Source organism: Camelus dromedarius, chromosome 9 (assembly GCF_036321535.1).
Source record: "Camelus dromedarius isolate mCamDro1 chromosome 9, mCamDro1.pat, whole genome shotgun sequence".
In the NCBI taxonomy this organism is placed as follows: Eukaryota; Metazoa; Chordata; class Mammalia; order Artiodactyla; family Camelidae; genus Camelus; species Camelus dromedarius.
This window is the reverse complement of record NC_087444.1, coordinates 34,020,933-34,034,163: the sequence shown is the minus strand read 5'-3', so window position 1 is coordinate 34,034,163 and position 13,231 is coordinate 34,020,933. Positions and strand designations below refer to the sequence as shown.

At 44.8% G+C, this 13,231-nt stretch overlaps 1 protein-coding gene across 1 annotated transcript in view; it reads left to right on the top strand.

The window, feature by feature from the left end:
• The first annotated feature begins 1,694 nt into the window (after window positions 1-1,694).
• The window catches only part of ZFHX3 (zinc finger homeobox 3), a 260,031-nt gene continuing 248,494 nt past the window's right edge, over window positions 1,695-13,231 (top strand). The window contains exon 1 of the mRNA XM_064489014.1: window positions 1,695-2,044. The gene's annotated coding sequence lies outside the window, so the exon portion shown is untranslated. The remainder of the gene's footprint in view (window positions 2,045-13,231) is intronic.

Sequence of the window (13,231 nt, the reverse complement as noted above, 5' to 3'; positions counted from 1 at the left end):
GGTATCAATCCTGAAATTTTTACAGAGGAAAAGCAGAACAGCCACACAATATTTCAAACGTGAAATGATTACAAAATGGCACCTGGCCAATGTTGATGAATCATTGAATATGATCATAAAATCATAAAAAATAATCACCAAAAGGTAAATAAATTACCCAGCTTACTGCTTATTTTCACGTAGGGTCTGACACAAAAGCTGCAGCCATGAATGATTTATACCTGTTTTAACAATAATACTCATTTTACTGAAAGATGGTCAGCACTTGGGCTGCTGTGGGCAACATGCCAGTTGTCGAAAGGTTAATGTTTCAGCAGCAATACATTAAATTATGAATAATCCCGGTCCCAAAATGGAAGGTTATTAGCTCAGTATGCTTAATTAGCTCAGCTAGAACTTTGCCGTCAAGTAGCAGTGCCCATTACTGCAGCACCAGCGATGACGGGGGTGGCAGCTTCGGGATGCTAATGCTGGGAGGGGGCAGGTAGAGGCCAGAGGCGTGTGGGGCGTGTCCCTGACTTTCTTTCCCTTCAGTGTACCAAGACGAGGAACATCTCAGAGGCTGGTTTTCAGGATTCTGAACTCCCCCATGGTTTATCCAAGATGTATCCCCAGAAAGAAAGTGTAGAAATTATGTGAGAGGGCCTGGTACTTAAGGTTGTATTGTGGACCTGCCATGATCTGCTTGTTGCTTCTTAGCTTGGGACCTGCCAAAGAGACACAGAGTACCATTCGCAGGCTGGGCCACTCCATCAGCATTCGTCCAACACAGGCATTTCTTGAACGACTACTGTGGACCTGGGGTGTGCCAAGTGGTTAACAAGACAAACACGTTCTTAGGTTGAAAGGACGAGACAGCCATTAAACAGCCAACTGTGCAATTAGTGCATTCATTACAGCCACGTGACTGCTAGGAATAGCAGGTTGAGAACGCTGGCACCTGGACTGGGGCTGGGGTACAGGTTCTGGCAGAAGGCTTCCTGAAGGAAGTACCATTTGCTCTGACCTCTAAAGGGTGAGTGGAAATTAGCTAATTGAATCTCCAAGTAAAATTCTTCCAGGCAGGGAACATCTAAACCATGCCAGGGTCTCCAGAACAGGTGGTGCTAGAGAAAGATGCAGGCATGGCTTGAAAGGAGTATTGGAAGCACGTCTGCCCACTGGGGCCATAAAAATGTTATTGAGCACCTAGCTTGTGTGGGTGTGTGTGCTTGTATGTGTGTGTGTGTCTACACCTGGCCCCACAACCACCCATCTTCCTCGCCCCATCCGGGCTTTGCCCCACCAGGTGCTCCAGTTTAAAACTCGAAGTTTACAGCCAGGAGTAGGGCCAGACTCTCCCAGGCCATGCCGGCTATAGCCCGGCTGTCTGCACCACCACCCAGCTCTACTTAGTACTATTAGTAGCTTGTTTTTCTAAGCCCTAAAATTCATTTTCTTTTCCCGCCTTGCTTCCAGAAAAATAAATAAAAGTGAACACATCACTCATTTAAAGAAGAGGAATGGAATTTAGGTTGCGTTTTTCTTTCTATTTTTATGATTAGTTAGAATTTTCCTGGGAACGCCGCCAGGAGGGCATTATGGTGAGATAATGTCCTGTATTTAATCAGTGCTGCAATGGCGAACCATGTTCTGTGGGGAGAAGCCGAGTTAACGCATCCTTCTCTGTCTTGTGTGTCTTCAGGATACAACGGGTTAGCCCAAGATGAAGACAAGACCAGGTGGTGGCCGGGCTCCAGGCTCGCGTGATGGCCCACGGGCTGGCAGGATGCAGTCCTGACTCACTCCCTTCATGCAGGACCCATCAGCCCTGAGAGCCCTGAAACCCCCAAAGGAGCCAAGTGAAAAAGGCCCCCAAACTGACCAAAGTGCTCGCCTTGGTCCTGCCTCTAGTGGACACTTCTGGCGTCTTCCTCTGCAGCCTTCAGACAGCCTGCTGGTCCAGACACACTTCTTGCTTTCAAACGTGCACCCTTTGCACCCCTGACACAATGTGTGCGGGGGCAGCACGAGGCCGCTAAGTGAACCTGGAAGTCAGCAACAGGTAGGATCGGATCGGCTCCTTAGCTCTGTGTGCGCGTGGCCATCCGGAGACCCCCAGAACGCCTGCGGGAGGCGACCTTGGTGGTTTGGTGTTTTCGTTGTGGCTCTTGTTTTCCGAGGCGCTTGATCCATCACTGAAGAATGAAAGAATCCCTGGCAGTGGTAAAATAGAAGCGGATATCATAGCGAGATGCCTTAGAGAGATGTCTGAAAGGCAGGAAAAGGGAGAAGGGATTTAACCTCGAGGAAGGGAGCCCGGAGAATAGGTGGATGGATGCAGGTTGACCTTTCTCTGCAGCGAGCACGGGTGGCCAGGAAGACAGGAGCGTGGGGGGTTCACAGAGCCTTTTGCCTTCACCGCCATCCCTTATGAAATGCGGGGTCTGCAGGAGCCGTCTGTGCAGGTAAGGGCGGCAGAGAGAACAGGATGCCCCAAGCAACCCATAAATAGCAGGGTGAAGACAAAGTGTTTACTACTTAGCCTCATGAAGCCCATATAAGTGCTCTCCCAGGGCGCGAGGGAGCCAGAGCATGTGTGAGCTGGCCTGCCCGTGTCCCGTGAATGGGAGTCCCAGACCCGGTGTTCGCGCTTGGCTGGATTCTATGAAGGCGTCTATTTGGTGGAATGTACTGGAACAGTTCATAGCCAGCCCAGCAAACCTTGTGTGGAGACAGAGCTTTCTTTTTCTCTTTCCTTTTCCTGTTTGCAGTGAGAATGAGGCCTTTCTCTTCTCGGCCCTTTGCTCTCCCCAAAGTTGTCTCACGAGGTCATTGCCAGCTGACAGGCTGCCTTTCAGTGCAAGGTTTGGATGGAAACAATGCCCTGTTTTCTGGGGGGCTGGTGAGGCTCTGGGCCTATTCCTGACCAGGCTGCCCTAAATTTAAATGGGTTATTGTTTCAGTAGGGCTGTTGATTTCTACAGACAATTTGGTCTATGTTGATGCAAGACTTTCTCCTTTTCGTGTGTGTGTCTGTACGTTACCATATATATGTATATATATGTACATACACATATACACACTGTCGATACTGAGCAGCAGAAAGGTAGTTTAAGATCATCTCGTTTACTTTCAAGCCAGGTCAGCCACTCCCTAGCTGTGTGTCCTTGGGCAACTGACTCACCCTCTCCAGCTGGACATTAGCGTCCTCAGTTCAGACTGGTTTACCTGTGAGATATCTTCTAGTTCAAACATACTTTGACTCTGTGATTGCAAGATGTTATGTTAGCACGTTGAACAGCGAGCTTAAAAGCACTTGCTTTGAGTAGCTTATCCATCGATAGAGCTGATTTCTGAGAACAGTCAAGGATATGCGCTGAATGTTGTATTGAGTCTCCTGAATACTGAATTTACTGGTTTGCAAACATGAATGGAAAGGAGAAGTGTGTTGTCAGCTTCTGGGATCTCGAAAAATCCTTGTAGTCGGACCCAGGGTTGTCGGCTACAATAATCTTGGTCACCCATGGATATTATTTTGAGAATTAAGAAGCACTTTCGAAAGCTATATATTGGGAATTTCTGAATGTGGACCCACTCTGCAAACTTTTTCACTGGATGAGGAATAGCAAATAGATAAAAGCAGTTCACCAAAACTAAGGTCAACTATTTTTGATCATTATGAATAGTGATTGAATAATGATAATACCACATATTAGAGGCCTCAGAGGAAACCGGTAGAATACTCACAGGACTTAGCAAGGGCCAGCCTCTGGGGTGCTAGGAACCCTCTGGCACAGCCAACCCCAGGCTGGTGCTGGCTGGCTCTGCAGAAGTGTCGCCAGCATAGAACCGTGTGCTGGCCTTCCAGGAAGGTAAGTTTCTAGCTGGGCCAAGAAAGAGGGATTCCCCGAGGTTCTGCCAGTAAGTACAGTGGGAATCACAGCCCTGCAGCTACTGACCACCACTGCCCACTCTTTGGAGATCTCTGCGGGGTGGTCTTTCCCAGGCAGGAGAGCCGAAAGCCCTTTTGGAAGACTGACACTACTGTCTGCCTGGTTAGCAGTCTTCACTGCTTCTTGAACCTACCTTCTTTCCCTCTCTCCTTCCATTGAACATATTGATTGAACATGTACTGCTCAGCAGACATCGTGCAAGGCACACAGTACCCGTGTACTTAGAACAAATGGCCCCTGAGCTCAAAGTATGTTCTGCCTCATGAGCGAGAGAATCAAGTAGACAAATATTCGCCAAAACAGTTTAAATAGATTTACGTACACTGAGCTTGGAGAGCAGAGAGCTCAGCCTACAGGGGGTCTGAGGGGAGATGTTTCGGGTAGATACTGCTAGAGGGGGCAAGGCATTCCCAGTAAAGGAAACACAGTCTCTTTGGAAATCATGGGGAGATATTTTGTGGATCATGTGTAGGATTTGGGGAAGAATCGAGGCTCGAGGCTGGAGACGAGTTTGCGGATCCGCAGCCTTAAAGCAACCACAGCTTGGGTTCAGGAATGTTTATTCATCCTTACACTCTGCATACAGTTCCCCAGGCCTGAATTTTGGGAGGAGGAGTCTCCAAACCTTGCCAGTCATTAATGGAAGACTTGATCATTGTTCATGCCTATAGGTCACTCTCTCAGGGTGACACCCTGCCTCAGGCTCTGTGTCTGCAAGGATGAGAGCTCTGCCTGGTGCACTCCCCTTATCCAGGAATGAGTCTTGAATCGAAGGGCTTCTATTGTCTGAGACCTGTGCCCTGATTCGTGACAGTACACTCACTGCAGCGTCCTTGGAGGATGTGGTCACCACGCCCATGATTTAATCACAGTGTGGTCCTTGATGCTTCTTGCATCAGACCCTCTGTTCAGTGACAGAGTTTGTTTCACGTTGGCCCAACTCTCTCCTGTTTGATTTCTCCTTGGCAAAAGATATGCATTGATTGAAGAGACACAAGAGCATACGTAAAGAGGAAATACCACCGCTGCCTTTGGAAGTAGGTGTGTGGTTACACGGGCTCCTGAGATCCAGGCACAGGGCTGTATTATGTCCATTTGCAGAGGCCCCACCTAACCTAAGCCTTCCAGTGAGCCGTGCCCTTCTGATGCTGGCTCTCTCTGCCTCCACCCTAACCCCAACCCCAGCCCTACCGTGAAGATTAATTAGAATGACCTCCCTTTCAGGACCTATGTCAGGCCAAGGCTCTCCAATGACTAGCCAACAAGGCCAGCACTTTGGGGGTTAGAAGACCAGCCTTCTTGTGATAAGACAAGCTCCCATGGGCAGTTCTATCTTCTGAAACAGATGTCTCAACATCCCTGATCTCCTGAGCCTGTACATTGGACTATCTTGAACTTAAAGACCTACTTGGTAATGTTTTAAATCTCATATGATTACCTGGATTCATGGCGGCACAACCTACCTTGAGCCCTAATCCTCATTTGTCCCACTCATTTCTCCCTTGTGCTTCTCCATGTCTAGACTTGACACTAAGACAGACTTTATTCAGGTGACTCCTCTTGCCACCTGAATGAATTCTGTGCTATATGTCATCATGGAGATGGTAAGAACAGGTATGTGAAATAAAACAAATGAAAATCTGGCTTGGTTTATAGACTTTCCTGTCCCTTACAATTTAAAACATTTCCTGATCTTTGAACCACATTAAATCTCATGATGTGTTAGGATTGGGTGCCACTATCTTTTACCCCTGGAAAGAGCCCAGACTGGCAGGAACAAAGTAATCTTGGACTTGAAAGAAGATGTATGAATGCCACTTGCTTATAGAGCCCCATGGGATTCTTGTCTGCCATCCTCCATTTTTAATTAGAGCTGTAATCATCTCTCAGGGGGCATCTGGAAGCTTCATTAAATCTACCAGCTTCCCTATGATATATAAAACTGGAAATGTTTAAAATCTTGACCATATCAAAATTAATAGGAAGTTGGAGAAAAATGTACCTGTCCTCTAGGGGCTGCAGGTAAAATGAGTTCCCCTTTCACTCCTGTAGGGCCGAGACTTTCAGGCAGTCAGCACAAAATCAGTACCCTTTCCAGTCGGTACATTTGCCTCATGTCCACCTCACATTCCTGGAGCCTTCCTTACAGCGTCCACTTACATCTTTAAAAGCTGTTGTTCAGGGCCCTTTCCTGACCACGAATATGGCTCATGGATGCTTCTTGCATGATTCTACTGAGCCTGTGTTCCCCCACCTGTGGAGAAGGAAGCTGTCCTCTGAGCAGAGTTCATCAGGGGCCTTTCCAGTAAGCTACTCTGAGGTCAAACCTCTATCTATCAGAAGTGTTCCAGAGCGTGTCTTCTTCCACTTAGGCTGCCATCCAAACCAGTGCACTATGTAGGGCTTCCAGCCTTGGTACCCTCACCACACCATGGAACTGGTATCTTGTACAGTGTTTGTCACCTGTGAGTTACTTCATAGACCCACAACAGGTGGTTACATGACCCTTTGAGATAAACCAGTCTTTCCAGGTTTGGGGCTGAAAACATTGCCCTAGACCAAGGATTCTCAGAGTGGTATTCTTGATACTCTTTTAATTGGAAAATTTTAATTGGGATAATTGCTGTTGGCATTTTGAGCCAGGCAATTCTTTGCTGGCAGAGAGAGGCTGTTCTGTGCATTGCGGGATATTTAGCCCCATCCCTGGCCTCTACCCCACTAGATGCCAATGGCACCTGTCCCTCAGTTGTGACAAGCAAAAATGTCTCCAGACATTGCCAGATGTCCATGGGGCGGGGAGACAGAGTCATCCCCTGGTTGGGAATTACTGCTCTAGACCTCATGCTATGTGGGACTATGTGGATCTTCCAGTGGGAGAATGATCTGGAATATTTCTGGAATCTTCTCTGGCCTATAAGAAACAGGAAAGACAAGATATGACCACGAAGAAAGTCATGTGACCCAAGGAAACCACAAGGCTTTCCACCATTCATTTACCCTACCTCACATATCAGAGAATCACTCAGATGTGTTAGAGTTGTGATGGAGGGGAGACTAGATTTCCTTGTCCTACCATCTCATGTCCTGCTGAAATACTTTGTCTTTGTCATCACCAGAGGTCTTGTTATAAAGCCCACAATAAAATTTGTCTGCTTGTTAGGCTGACTTAGGTGGTGCCACGAAGCCAAGGTTTTTCTGAAAGGCCCTTTCCTGTGTCTCATTTGGCTATTACCATAGATTCTAGTAAAGTTGTGATGTTTCAGAAACCATGTCATCATGTCTCAGTGTTTTCATCACACTTCATTGCAAAGAATGCCTTTATTCTAATGAGCTCATTTGAGCAGCGTCTAAGAGAAACAATCGCGCCTGTGAAGATTTGTCCAGGCACACCGCCTCCTTCATGCTAAGAAGCATGGTCTCTCAATATTCACTGCAGAGTCTACTTTCATCTTGCACGAAAAGTGAAAGTAAATTAGTGGGAATAATATGTAAAATCCATTCACTCATTCAAAGAAAAGTTACCAAGTAGGACATTGTCTTAGTTACTCTGAGATATTTGGAGATACCTAAGACACAACTTCAAAGTACAAGGGCTCTTTGTCTAGTAGTAGAATTAACTGTGGACATGAACATTTCTAATACAAGTCAGGAGTCCTATAACCTAAGTGCCATAGGTGTTCAAAACAAGGTCATAGGAAAAGAAAATGGATTCTGCACACTATAGTCCATTGCATGGCCATTGAGTCTAGAACCCTTGTGTTAATGACCTGTGAGAATGTTTCATTTCCCTCTTGGACAGCATTGGTATAGACTAGTGGATCAGGGAAATACGAAAGTCAAAGAATAGTTGGACTTTACCAAGGTACTTGGCAAATAACAAGTTGTCTATTTATCTCATGGGAAAGAAGATGAAGTATGAGTTTGTTAGTAACTGGTCGACTGTCGTCATTGGTGTCAGTGTGGAAAGAGACTCCCGGTGCTGTGACTTTAAGGTTTTTCATCTTAATCCATGTGTGGTTTTCATGAAGTCATATGTTGAGGGTAAAGAACTCAACAGATTTTGATGGACTGAGGCAATGTACCAGATCTAACAAGATGAAATATAACCCAAGAAAATGGAAGGTCTTGTCTTGGATCCAAAAACCCATCTGCACAAAGTCAGGGGGAGGGGGCCAGGCTTAGCAACAGATGTTAAGAAAGCATTTTTTCTCCTAATTTTATGTGCATTAAGAATCATCTGGCATACTTGTTTAAAATGTGGACTTGCAGGTGCCACACTCAGATCATCTGATTCAACAAGTTTGAGGTGGAGCCCAAGAATCTGCATTTACTGAGGCTCCTGGGCCATTCTGTGGGAGAAGTTCTGTAAGCCACACTTTGCAAACCACTATTTTAGAGGTTTGAGTGGATAGGAAGAGAATTCAACAGTAGTACTGAGTAAAAGGTAATTGGAGAACAAAGGAGGTGAGAACCGTGCTAGGCAGAACATATGTGAATAATTTACATTTAATCTTGGCCCATGACCCTTTAAGACAAGAGTCAATCTAGAAACAGGGAGGCAAAAGGACTCAGAACCAGGTCATGCAGAGAGCAGCTGAAGGAACTGCCAGTGCCTAGAAAGATCAGAGAGAAGAGGACAGGACAGGAAAGGTGACCTGCACCAACCTGCTCTGGGTGGCCTCTCAAGATGACACTAGAATCAATGTGCAGGAGCTAGGGGGCAGATCAATTTAGGCTCAGTACAATGACCATCCTTCTCCAATAGGCAGAGGTCCACAGGACTGGACGTGTTCAATCATGGACTGGAGAACATGTTTAAATGATGCTTTTAGGAAGTTGGGAGTGAAAGGAAGGGTGGCACACTGAATAGGTGGTAGGATCAAGGGAAGTTGTGTTTGTTTTATTTTGTTCTTAATAGGAGAGAATAGAGCATGTGTATGTTTCTGTATAGAAATGGATTGATTGACTAAAGACAGGAGTGGATGACGACAAGCGTGGCATGGGGACAGGAATAGGGAGAGAGAAATACGTGAAGTAGAGGGTTGGAGGGACCTGGAAGGGTTGGGCTCTAGAGCCCAGGAAAGTTTTGTAGTGGAAGCAAGCAGAATAGAAGAAAGGAGGTAATGGTAAGGGTATAAAGACATTTTATTGTGGAAAAGAAGGTGCTGTGCAAGGCACCTTGAGATAACGCAGTGGGCAAGTTGAAGTTCATTCCAACCATGGTTTCAAGAAACAAGGGGTTGAAATGTGTTGCTCAGAGTTAAGAAAGAGTAGGGTTGGTGAGGGCTCTAGGAGTGTGGAAAAGGTATGGAGTAGTAGGTTTGGGGAATTTAACAAAATCCGCAAGTGTAAGGAGTCAGCAGCCACCCATGATTGGCTATTGCACTGTAGTGTTTTTAACAGGGTACCGTCAAGCCCTCCGCATTCCCAGCCATGTTGACCAGTCTGGAGGCAAAATTGACAAGAGCAAGCAGGTAGGGGTAACCTGGACTGGGAATTGTCATGGTGGACCCAAGAAAGGATAAAGGATCTTAAATTTCAGGCTCACAAAAACTGGTAAATACCAAGCTTTGATCTGTCAAAGGCAGTGGGGTTTTCTGCTTTCTCCATTAGACTTAGAAACTCCAAGCTCTAGAGATATTTACTGAGAAGTACTCACGATATGTGAATTTCATTTGAACGATGTCACCTCTATGCTCCCATCTTGGTCTTTACAGAACTGGGGCTGTTCTGACTTTGAGACTATGTATCATGCAGTATCTGTTCTAGAAATGTCAGGCTTTTCCTAAGCCCTGAATTTTAAGGAAGTGTGCGGACCCTGTGGCCACTGTAATTTATGTTGAGGTGTCTTTCTTTTTCTTTCTGGCTTACTTCACTTAGAATGACGATCTCCATGTCCATCCATGTTGCTGCAGATGGCATTATTTTATTCCTTTTTATGGCTGAATAGTATTCCATTGTGTGTGTGTGTGTGTGTGTGTGTGTGTGTGTGTGTGTGTGTGTGTGTGTGTGTGTGTGCGCGTGTGCCCGCGCATGCGCACATACTCACACTTCTTTATCCAGTCATCTGTCAATGGACATTCAGGTTGTTTCTGTGTCTTGGCTATTGTAAATAGTGCTGATATGAACATTGGGGTGCATGTGTCTTTTTGAATTGGAAGCTATGAGGCTTCTCATACATTTTCTTCTATTTTTCTCACTTACTTCCTAGTAGATTTGCAATATATTTATGGAAAATAATGGCTTTAACTTGCCTGAAACTTACAAGATTGACACAATCTGAAAATCCACCGTACCCGTCTTTGGCCTTGAACCCATTCAATTCGGAAATCTCTTAATTTGATACCTAAATCCAGGGGAGAGAAATGGAAACAGGCCTGTCAAAGTAGAGGCCTTAAGCCTTGACCATTTACTTCCTCATTGTTTTTGTATGATCAACTTTTAAATATTCCTTAAATGCTGGTAGAAATACCCTCTTTTTTTAAAGTAGATTCTTTGCAGGGCAAAAGTTTTTCTATAAAGGGCTGTCATTGTTGGCTAAAATCATGGGAGAGTAACTTTGTTTTTAAAAACTTGGCAAGACTGAAAAGAAGCAAGATTAATGCCTCTATTTTTAAAAGGCAAAAGGAAGTTCATAATGTCCTAATCTGGAACTTCACCTGAAAAAAAAAATGATCACCAAATCATTTCTAGAATAATCTGTAGTGAATACAGTGTTGGGAACTTACATTGCTTGACAGAACAAGTCCTGTCAAATTGATTCATTTCCTTCCATGAAAAAGTAACAAGATTTTAGTAGATTGAGGGGAAATGATAAATGTAATCTATATTTTATTTAGCAAGATGCTTGAACCTATTCCATCCAACATCTTGGTCGATAAATTCAGAAAATTTGGGGATTGGCATTAGATGTCCGGGGCAATTGAGCTCCTATCCTGGGGTCTGGATTTAGTAGCATGTTGCTTTTTGAAGGGCTCTGCAACAGGGAGAAGTTACCTGATCTGCTTTAAGAGGAAGAAATGACAGTGACTTACTCCAAAAGGGTCCTTTGAGTCCTGAAAAATGTTTCTGATATATTTGTCATTCATGATTTTGATTATTTAGGTATGCTGGGAAGATTAGTCATGAAGATATATTTTTTACCAAATAAAACAGATGCTGGTTGCTCAACGTCATTGATATACCCTGCTAGCACATCCTTCTGAAAATTCCCCAAGAACTTCCCGACAGAATTGGTTCTCAGGCTTCTCTGTCACCAAAGAGGAGGGGGGAAAATAAGAGGAAACAATAACTCTGAAAGCAAGTGAGATGTCTGGAAATAAATCTGTCAGACTCTGTAATTCCAACAGAGAAAGATACTTCTGGAAAGTCTATTCCAGCCTAGGAAAGGGTCTGTGGCTAGAAATGGTGATGATATTCTGCTGATGATCATTCCTTGGATTTACATATCCCCTCTGCTGCAGGGAGCCTAAGTACCTTCGTAACTATTAATCTTCACAGGACCCCGCCTGAGGAAGTCTTGGTGGGTGCTTTTGTTCCTCACATTTCAGTAACTAACTTTCTGGCTGGAGTTAGGTAGATCAGAGACCTGTATATGGAGAAAGTTTGTCCTTGATAATATATCTTAATCTCTGCCTCATTTCCAATGCTAACAGATTTAACCCAGAGCCTAATAATACCTGAAAAGATTAGCTCAGATTTGTTGAGGGCCCTCTAGTTTTATGCACCACTTTCACCAGTATTTGATTTCACACTGCAGCCCAGCAGTGCAGACAGGTCAGTAGAATGGGGATAATATTCATCATTTCTACCGAGTATGAGTATTAACACCTGCCAGGTGCCAGGCATTGTGCTAGATACATTATATTTACCACTTCATTTTAATCTTCCAACAACCCTGTGGGGTGTGTGCTGTGATCTCCATTTTACAGGGAGAGAACACACTCTGAGGGTTAAGTGACTCACTGGAGACCATCCAGCCCTGTGTGGCAGAGCTGGGACTTGGACCCAAGTCCTCTGTAATCTTTCCACTCTCTAAGTTATAAGAAAAGATCTTGAGTCTTCCAGGTAGTTAAGGAGTTCTTTCTTATATTTATTTACTTTTCTGTATGTTTTCAAATCCATTTATTGACTTGTACATTATACATCACTACAAGGTACATCCACCTCCAGCTCGCCGACCCTCTTCACACCTTGACCGTAAGGCATGTCTGTCCTGAGCTCCCAGCATGGTTTCTCTGATGTCCTGCCCTGAGCAGATTAGGTGAGAGGTTCTATATTCTAGGTAGTAGCAAAGGACTTTCTGTACCATCATCATTTGCCTTGAGACAGAGAAGTATTAGGTAACTCAATAATGTTTTTAAACATACACCGACGATGAAAAGTGATTGTCTATCTACTGTGTATTATTGTTATGCCATTTTAGCCCAGCCCACCGGCTCAGCAGTCGAGATTGTTTCTTTTGATAAGTAATAATAGAGTAAGTATTTTTTAACAGAAATAAAACCAGCTCTCAGAAAAACATTCAGTAGAAATCTTAACGTGTGTTCATTCTGTCTTTGTTGAGCATACCTCTGTGCCCAGAACTGTTTTTATCTTGGAATCATGATTAGCAAATCAGTGTCACCACTATCGTCACCATCATCATCATCAGTGCTATCACTGTCCTCTCTACCACGGGCACATCACTGAGCACAGTTAGCACTGTGGGCACTTAAGGAGATGTGTAAAGTGTAAGCTCCATATGGTGCCTTTCCTTGGGGGAAGCAGGTGGAGTAACCCGGAACAACAATACAAGTCTATTCATCAATGCATGTGCCTCTTCTCATCATCACAGTTATTGAGATGTGAAACAAATGGATCTTACTGACGCTATTTAGGTGCCTGTGTAGTTATAAACTAATCCAGGAAACCTACCCAGGAAGCTGAATGTGAGAAACTAGGTGAGCTCAACTTCAACACTGGGCCAGGGGGCAGGGTCCATGTGAAGAGGTGATCCTGAGCTAGACTCAGGGATGGGGAAAGGACTTCCTACGCATCCTTTCCCAGATCCCTCCAAAGTTGAAAGGTGCCACACTGAAAGATCTAGAGCCCTTCTGTGTTTTTGGCATAATTCCCATTGCCCTCCATCACCTTTCTCTACTGTTTTGGGCTTCAGCTGGACAACAACTGATAACAGTTGGATAGTGTGGAATCTGGGACATAGGCATCTCAAGCCCACAGCCAGGAACCTCTGCTCCATCTTATTTTTCTGTGCTTTAGTTCAGGAAGGGCTCCATAAATATTCATGGAGATGA